Genomic DNA, 6,586 nt, shown 5'->3' with positions numbered 1-6,586 from the left:
TTGATAAGTAAAAGAGTTTGTAAAACATTTTGAAGTGAAACAGTTTGATAAACAGTTTGAACTGTGATAAAATCATTGGTTTTCTAGTTATTAATCGCATGTGATTAATGTAATCACATGTGATTGATGTAATAACTATAAGTATTTAACTTGTATCCCCCCTAAAGTATTTAAAACATTTAAAAGCATTTCAAAGGTTAATTAAAGGGGTATGAACTCACTTGTGGTGAGTGGATTGGATTGAAGTATCGGATACCGTGCTAGGTGGCAAACGGAGACTTGTTCACACGCACGAGCCTAGTTATCATATAATGAGCATATATATAACTAATTATCCAATTAATAACTTAATGAATTAAGTTGGGACACTTAGGAACATCTAAGCACTTTGTATAAGTGTTATAGGTCCTAAGGGTTGCATCTAAGTCGATATGGGACAATGCAAAAGGATTGAAAAGCTTCCAAGGACCTTGTATAAGAGTTTACCACCCAATAAAATCCACATAAGGAGTTTACGGTCGTAAACACTTGAGTTTACGGCCGTGAACTCTTTTCTTGGTGGTTTTGGGTGTTTAAGTGTGCTAAATGAATTCTAGAATAAGCCTAGCATTGGTAGATTAATCCTTTAGGTAGTTTAGGGCCCTAGAATGCTCCTTTGAGGAGTTTACGGCCTAAAGATCATAACCCCTAGAGTTTACGGCCGTAAACTCCTATGGGGTGTTTGTTTTAATTCTTTTAAGCCTCTTGCACACAAAGGATAGCTTCTAGGTTTTTGTTTAAGGCTAAAGGGGACTTTAGGCACACTTTTGTGCCTTTACTTGGAGTTTACGGCCCAAGAGATATTCCTTGGCCATAAACTCACTTTAAGGGATGATTTTGATGAGTTTAAGTCTCCAAATTAGCTACAAGTATTAGAGGGTAATTGTCTTAAAGCCTTAGGGGTGTTTAGGGCTCATTTAGCCCCTTGAAATTGGTGTTTACGGTCCAAGAAACTCTTGGGCCGTAAACTCCAAAAGCTTTGTGTTCTTGATTGATTTCTAGCCTCAAATGATTCTACACAATGTCCTTAACTAGCTACCTAACAAGGAAACGGGACTAGATAGCCTTTAGGCTTCATTTTGGAGTTTACTCCTCAAGAACGTTCTTGGGCGGTAAACTCCCGGATCTTACATATTTGACATGTAAACAATGTTATTAAGCATATAAAAAACATTAAAACACATCTAGGAAAGTAGACTCACGATTTGGGATGAAAACCCGAAGATCCGTGAGAGAGAAAATGGATTTTCTCTAGTTGGAAATGTGAATAATGACTTAATTTAGTTCAGAAAACTATTTATAGTCCTAAAATATTTTGGCAGAAAATATTTTTATTCCGGAAATTGATTTCTAATATATCCGAGTGTTTGAATAACAGTGTTGCACAAAAAACTGTAGTGCATCCACTCTCCTAATGTTTACTGAAGTGTAAACCCTAAATTACTCCAACTTATACGAAAAGTCTGAAAATCGACTATGACTGTTATAACTTCTATTGAAGTGACACTGTTTGTATAGAATGGAAATTTCGGGTTGTCACATCATCCCCCGGTTAGAAGGAATTTCGTCCCGAAATTAGAATTTAAGTAAATATGAAGTTACAACAATTAAGCGAAAATATGAGGGTATTTCAGTTTCATCTGATCCTCATGTTCCCAAGTGAATTCCGATCCTCGCTTGGCGTTCCAGCGAACCTTCACAATCGGGATACGGCTTTGTTTCATCTGCTTGACCTTACGGTCCATGATCTCTACAGGTTCTTCCACGAAGTCGAGGCTCTCGTTGATCTCGATCTCGTCGAGTGGGATTACGAGAGTCTCGTCGGACAAACACTTTTTCAAGTTAGATACGTGGAATGTAGAATGTACGTTACGAAGTGTGTGAGGTAGATCGAGTTTGTAAGCTACGGGGCCGATCTTGTGAGAATCTTGAAGGGCCCTATGTACCTCGGATTAAGCTTCCCACGCTTACCGAAGCGTATCAAGCCCTTCCAGGGTGAGACTTTGAGAAGGACTCGGTCTCCCACCTAAAATTCCAAAGGTTTTCTTCGCTTATCAGTGTAGCTCTTCTGTCGGTCTCTAGAGGCTTTCAATTGTTCACGGATCTGAACGATTTTCTCTGTCGTTTCCCGAATGATCTCTGGACCGGTGAGAGTACTATCAGAAGCTTGCCCCTGGCTAATTGGGTATCACCCACCTCAGCCCAGCACAATGGGGATCTGCACTTTCGGCCGTAGAGGGCTTCAAATGGGACTGCCTTTATGCTCGTGTGATAACTGTTGTTGTAGGAAAATTCGACGAGGGGTAAATCGGTATCCCATGCTTTTCCAAAGTCAATTACACAAGCACGCAACATATCTTCTAAAGTCTGGATTGTCCTCTCACTCTGTCCGTCGGTCTGTGGATGGTAGGCTGTGCTCATGTCTAGTCTTGTTCCCAGGGAATGTTGTAGTGATTGCCAGAATCTTGAGGTGAACCTACTATCTCTATCGGAGATAATGGATATAGGCACACCATGTAGCCATACGATTTCCCTAATGTATGTTCTCGTAAGTTTCTCCATCTTGTCGGTTTCTTTGATAGGCAGAAGTGTGCAGACTTGGTCAATCTATCAACGATGACCCATATGGTATCAAGTCTACCCGTTGTCTTGGGCAACTTGGTTATGAAATCCATAGTGATCCGCTCCCACTTCCATTCTGGAATCTCTGGTTGTTGCAGTAAACCGGAGGGCTTCTGGTACTCGACCTTAACCTTTGTGCAAGTAAGGCATTTACTTACGAAGGTAGCAATCTCTGCTTTCATATTAGGCCACCAGTATAGCTTTTTAAGATCCAGATACATCTTATCTGAACCTGGGTGGACAGAATACCGAGTGTTGTGCGCCTCGGTCATGACCAAGTCTCGAAAACCACTGTGTTTTGGTGTCCAGATTCGGTCCATGAAATATAAGGCTCCGTCACCCTTGGCTTCTAAATTCTTGTCCATTCCTCTAAGGGATTCACTCGGCACATTTTCAGGTTTCTTGGCTTCAAGTTGGGCCGCCCGAATTTGTTTAGACAAGTGTGAATGGATGGTTATGGATAATGACTTGACTCTGCGACCAGAGTATTCCTTCCGACTTAGGGCGTCTGCTACTACATTGGCTTTACCCAGATGATAATGAATATCGCATTCGTAATCACTGAGTAGCTCGACCCACCGTCGTTGTCTCATGTTGAGCTCCTTCTGATCGAATATGTCTTGTAAACTCTTGTGGTCGGTAAAGATAGTGCTTTTCGTTCCATACAAGTAATGTCTCCAGATCTTCAGAGCAAACACCACTGCTCCCAATTCAAGATCGTGGGTCGTGTAGTTAACTTCGTGTGTCTTCAACTGTCTGGAGGCGTAGGCGATGACCTTACCTAGCTGCATCAGAACACACCCGAGCCCTTGATTAGATGCATCACAGTAGACTACGAAGTCCTCTATCCCTTCGCGGAGGGATAGTATTGGCGTGGTGCACAAGGCTCGCTTGAGCGTTTGGAACACTCTTTCTTGTTTCTCTTCCCAGTCAAAGGCCACGCCTTTCTGGGTCAGGGTTGTAAGAGGTTTCGCTATTCGTGAGAAGTTCTGAATGAATCTGCGGTAGTAGCCAGCGAGGCCTAGAAATTGTCGAATTTCAGTAGGCATCTTCGGTGCTGACCAGTTCTCAATGGCTTTAATCTTGGATGGGTCCACGTGGATTTCCTCTTCGCTTACCACGTGTCCTAAGAATTCGACTCTTCGGATCCAAAATTCACATTTCGAGAACTTCGCATAGAGTTTCTCTGTTCATAAAGTTCCTAAAACTTGTCGCAGGTGATCGCCATGCTCTTCCTTACTTCGGGAGTAGATCAGGATGTCGTCAATGAAAACGATGATGAACTGATCCAAGTAAGGTCGGCATACTCTGTTCATCAGGTCCATGAAAACTGCGTGCGCATTGGTCAATCCGAATGGCATCACCACGAACTCGTAGTGTCCGTAACGAGTTCGGAAGGCTGTCTTTGAAACATCGTCCTCTAGTACTCGTAACTGGTGATATCCGGATCTCAGATCAATTTTGGAAAAATAGTTCGCCCCTTGCAGTTGGTCAAATAGATCATCTATGCGAGGCAGAGGGTAACGATTCTTGACCGTCAGTTTGTTGAGTTCTCTGTAGTCGATACACATACGAAACGATTTGTCTTTCTTCTTAACAAACAAGACTGGTGCTCCCCAAGGTGAGAAGCTTGGCCTTATGAAGCCCTTGCTGAGTAGTTCGTTAAGTTTACCAGAGAGTTCCTGCATCTCAGCTGGTGCTAATCGGTAGGGCGACTTGGCTACTGGGGTAGCTCCTGGGACTAAGGCGATTCTGAACTCGACCTGTCGTTGCGGAGGTAATCCAGGTAGCTCTTCTGGGAAAACGTCGGGGAAGTCGCTCACTACTGGAATGTTCTTTAGTTCTTTCGTTTCGAGGCTTGTGTCGACAATGTGAGCAAGGAATGTGTGGTATTCTTTGCGCAAATATTTGTGTGCTTGAATACTTGATATAATGCGAAGACTCGCACCAGGTTTGTCGCCGTAGACTATAAGAGTTTCGTTAGACGGGAGGTTTAGACGGACTGCTTTCTCGAAGCACATGATGTCGGCGCGATGAAGACTCAACCAATCCATGCCGATGATAACGTCGAAGCTTTTAATCGAGACCAGCATAAGGTCGATTGGGAATGAATGGTTATCTAGCGTTAGGGTACAACCTAAGTATATGCTATTCGTACTTTCAGTTTTTCCATTAGCCATTTCTACTGTGAATTGTTCTTTAAGTGCGTGTGGTTGTTGTTTAAGCATGCGAGCAAATTTATGGTTCACGAAGCTTCGCTCCGCTCCACTATCGAACAAAATCCATGCATAGGAGTTATCGAGGAGGAACATACCAGTCACCACTGTCGGGTCAGCAACTGCTTCCACGTGGCCTATAGCTAGTACCCTCCCTGCTCCTCCAGCATTCTTCACCTTGGGGCAGTCCCTCTTAAAGTGGCCTGCTTCGCCACATCCATAGCAGGTCGGGCTCGCGCCAGAGCCGGGGACTTGTGTGATCGGTTGTGCCGGGAATTTATAGAAACGGACGGTGTGTCCTTTCCTGTTGCAGTTAGAGCACTGCATTTCACGGCAGGGGCCGGTGTGGTGGAAGTTGCATTTGTTGCACTTTGGCAAACTTCCAGCATACTGCTTCATCGGAGCAGTAGCAGCAACAGGGGTTACCGTGGCATGCACTGCCACAATCTGCTGCTTTTTGGTAGCTCGCTGCTTCTTCTTGTCATCCCAGAACTTCCGCATGGTGTCAACGGGTTTAGAGGGTTCCGGGATGGCTAGGGTTGTTGTGGTTGCAGGGGTTTTGACTCCATGGTCAATGAGTCGCGGTGCTAGTCTCTTGGCACTATCGAAGGTAACGGGGTTTGATGATAGGACATTCCCCTGATATGGAGGCACTAGCCCCCATATGGACCTTTCGATCTTTTTCCCTTCAGTGGGAACCATATTAGGGCAGAGGGCCACCATGTAACGACCCAATTTTCACGTCCGAAAATTTCATTTTAGAACATTACTTTAGAAAACATTAATAATTAAAAACATTGTTTGATCACACCACAACACAACGTAAACCATGTTTAAAAAGCCAAACCATACAACCCATCAAAATATCAGAGTACAAATCCCAGTGAATCTCGTAAATGCGGAAACAGAAGTGTGTGCATGATGTGCCGCTACCGCACCAGCTCCTTCCCCTTCGAAGAAGAGGTACCTGAAAACAAAACTGTAAAACGTAAGCACAAAGCTTAGTGAGTTCCCCCACTGTACCACATACCACATAATTACATAACATACCTAAATTTGTCAGGCATATCTGGGTGCCCGACCTACCCCTTCGGTCCTCTCGACCGGATACTGCGTAGCATATCTAGGTGCTGGCCTCCCCTTTGGTCCTTTCGACTGGATACTGCCTAGCATATCTGGGTGCTGGCCTCCCCTTCGGTCCTTTCGACCGGATACTGCCTAGCATATCTAGGTGCTGGCCTCCCTTTCGGTCCTTTCGACCGGATACTGGGGACTATTTCACCCCTACTACTACCATATAACACATATATCACAGTCTATCTAGCATGGCTGGGCATAACCGCCCTTTCGGCCCTATCGACCGGTATTCTGGGGGACTATCTCCCCCTACTGTCACTAACACATAACATAACACAGTAGTAGCATCCCTAGATGAATATCACAAAGACAATCATCTAATCACACATCTCCTACTGGTGGGCCGACATTGTGGCCTTAGCCCCACCGCTACTGGAAGGTACTTCACCTCAAAATAGCTGCTAAACTGATCGGGAACTGATTGACTGCTGTTGCTGCTCCGGAAATCCTCCAACTGCAATTCCCACAACATACTCAATCACACACTGCTAACTGTCCTTTGGGTAAAATGACCATTTTACCCCTGGTCTAGCCCTAAGTCAAGGTCAGAGTGAACTTTCAGTTGACCCGAC

The sequence above is a fragment of the Lactuca saligna genome, chromosome 8 (genome assembly GCF_052625555.1).
Source record: "Lactuca saligna cultivar CGN05327 chromosome 8, ASM5262555v1, whole genome shotgun sequence".
In the NCBI taxonomy this organism is placed as follows: domain Eukaryota; kingdom Viridiplantae; phylum Streptophyta; class Magnoliopsida; order Asterales; family Asteraceae; genus Lactuca; species Lactuca saligna.
Note: the sequence above shows the minus strand (reverse complement) of the source record.